General features: G+C 27.0%; 3 non-coding genes across 3 annotated transcripts in view; all 3 read right to left on the minus strand.

The window, feature by feature from the left end:
• LOC128870798 (large subunit ribosomal RNA) overlaps positions 1-1,159 on the minus strand; it is a 3,993-nt gene extending 2,834 nt beyond the window's left edge. Inside the window, exon 1 of the ribosomal RNA XR_008455516.1 lies at positions 1-1,159. This exon is cut by the window's left edge and continues 2,834 nt beyond it. This is a non-coding gene — a ribosomal RNA (large subunit ribosomal RNA).
• Positions 1,160-1,597: 438 nt separating this feature from the next.
• Positions 1,598-1,778, minus strand: LOC128870764 (5.8S ribosomal RNA). The gene has a single exon (XR_008455483.1). It is a non-coding gene; the product is annotated as a 5.8S ribosomal RNA (ribosomal RNA).
• A 566-nt stretch (positions 1,779-2,344) lies between these two features.
• The window catches only part of LOC128870786 (small subunit ribosomal RNA), a 1,991-nt gene continuing 1,835 nt past the window's right edge, over positions 2,345-2,500 (minus strand). Inside the window, exon 1 of the ribosomal RNA XR_008455504.1 lies at positions 2,345-2,500. This exon is cut by the window's right edge and continues 1,835 nt beyond it. This is a non-coding gene — a ribosomal RNA (small subunit ribosomal RNA).

Consider the following 2,500-nt stretch of genomic DNA (forward strand, 5'->3'; position numbering starts at 1 on the left):
TCGGAGGGAACCAGCTACTAGATGGTTCGATTGGTCTTTCGCCCCTATACTCAATTCTGACAATCGATTTGCACGTCAGAACTGTTTCGGTCTTCCATCAGGGTTTCCCCTGACTTCAACCTGATCAAGTATAGTTCACCATCTTTCGGGTCACAGCATATATGCTCAAGGTACGCTCCAGTTAGAGGTATAAATAATAATAAATTATCATTATACATAACTATATGGAACGCCCCGGGATTGAATTAATTGACTATTTAAGAAAATAGACTAAAAATTAATCCCATTATATTTTTAAGTTAAGTTAATTATGCCATTAAGTTTAATATAACTCAATGACTTGCACATATGTTAGACTCCTTGGTCCGTGTTTCAAGACGGGTCCCGAAGGTATCCTGAATCTTTCGCATTGTTAATCATATAAATGCATACAAATAAATATTAATATCATAGATATTAAATTTTTTGTAAAATTCAAAAAATGAATTTTAGCATTATATATAATAAAATCTATCAACACTTTATCAAATCATTAGTATTTATTCTATGTTAATATGCTTAAAAAGCAAATTAATTTAAATAAACTTAATATCACCAATGATCTTTTGATAAATACTTTTATTATGTTAATAGATTACAATGTCCTTATATGAAAAAAATGCACATTATTTTTAATTATTTAATGATGAATTTTTCATAATGGATATTCAGGTTCATCGGGCTTAACCTCTAAGCAGTTTCACGTACTATTTAACTCTCTATTCAGAGTTCTTTTCAACTTTCCCTCACGGTACTTGTTTACTATCGGTCTCATGGTTATATTTAGTTTTAGATGGAGTTTACCACCCACTTAGTGCTGCACTATCAAGCAACACGACTCTTTGGAAATATCTTTCTAGTAATCATTAACGTTATACGGGCCTGGCACCCTCTATGGGTAAATGGCCTCATTTAAGAAGGACTTAAATCGTTAATTTCTCATACTAGATATTAAGATATTCCATACACTGCATCTCACATTTGACATATAGACAAAGTGACTTAGTGCTGAACTATTTTCTTTTCGCTCGCCGCTACTAAGAAAATCCTTGTTAGTTTCTTTTCCTCCCCTCATTAATATGCTTAAATTCAGGGGGTAATCCCATATGAGTTGAGGTTGTTTTAAAATATTTTTTATCTTCTCACAATTTAATAAATAATTATATCATCTTTTCATCTCTATTTTTCTTTTTTCCTTTTATATAAATATATATTATAAATAATAATTATGTAAAATGAGGCAATTCTAGAATAAAAAAAATTAATTTTTATGCTAGACATTCCTCCTTTAATTACATATATAAATTAATATTTTATATATATATAAATAATATGAAAATTTTTTAAAGAGAATACTTAGATTCAAAATTTTTTTTATTTCATTTTATTTGAGAGGATTTTTTTTTTTTAAGAATATATTAATAAATAAAAAATTCATTATATATCTTTATTTTTTTGCTATTAATATTATGAATTATTTAAAATCCAATAATATACACATTTGCTTAAATTCAATTATTTTTATAAAAGAATAAGCAACTTATTTAGCATAGTCTTACAACCCTCAACCATATGTAGTCCAAGCAGTACTTTAAAATTTAATTTAATGTACATAACAGCATGGACTGCGATATGCGTTCAAAATGTCGATGTTCATGTGTCCTGCAGTTCACACGATGACGCACAGTTTGCTGCGTTCTTCATCGACCCATGAGCCAAGTGATCCACCGCTTAGAGTATTTTTTTATTTATTTTTATTTATAACAAATGTCAATTTTTTTTTGCATATATTAATTGAAAGAGTAAAATTAAATAATAATAATAATAAAATATAAATTGATTTTCTTTCAATAATATATATCAAATATATTTAACTCTAAACATTTTTATTAAGTTGCGAATGTCTTAGTTCAACAATAATACAGTGGTGGTATTTATTATGTTTGATTATTTTGTATTTTTTTAATCATTTTATTTATATATAAATATAATAATAAATATATACCACTTTTGTTATTGTGAACAAATTAACTTATCATTCAATCAAATGAATAATAAGTACAACTTTCTATTTTCATGTTTAAAGGTTTTTAAAAGAAAAAATAAGAAAAAACATTACAAAATGTACCATCATATTATATTTAATATGATATAATTGATGGATAACAAATTGAATGAAAAAGAATAAAAAGAATATGGATTCAAAATAATTATAAATTTTTCTTTTTTTTCTTTTTTTCTTTTGTTTGTTTTTGTTTTTATTTGTTTTGGCATTGTTTGTTTTTCTTACGGATATGGAACACAATAATGATCCTTCCGCAGGTTCACCTACGGAAACCTTGTTACGACTTTTACTTCCTCTAAATAATCAAGTTCGGTCAACTTTTGCGAAACAACCGTGACACACGAGGCGTCACAGTGATCACGTCCGGAGACCTCACTAAATAATTCAATCGGTAGT

Source organism: Anastrepha ludens, unplaced genomic scaffold (genome assembly GCF_028408465.1).
Source record: "Anastrepha ludens isolate Willacy unplaced genomic scaffold, idAnaLude1.1 ptg000053l, whole genome shotgun sequence".
Lineage (NCBI taxonomy): Eukaryota > Metazoa > Arthropoda > Insecta > Diptera > Tephritidae > Anastrepha > Anastrepha ludens.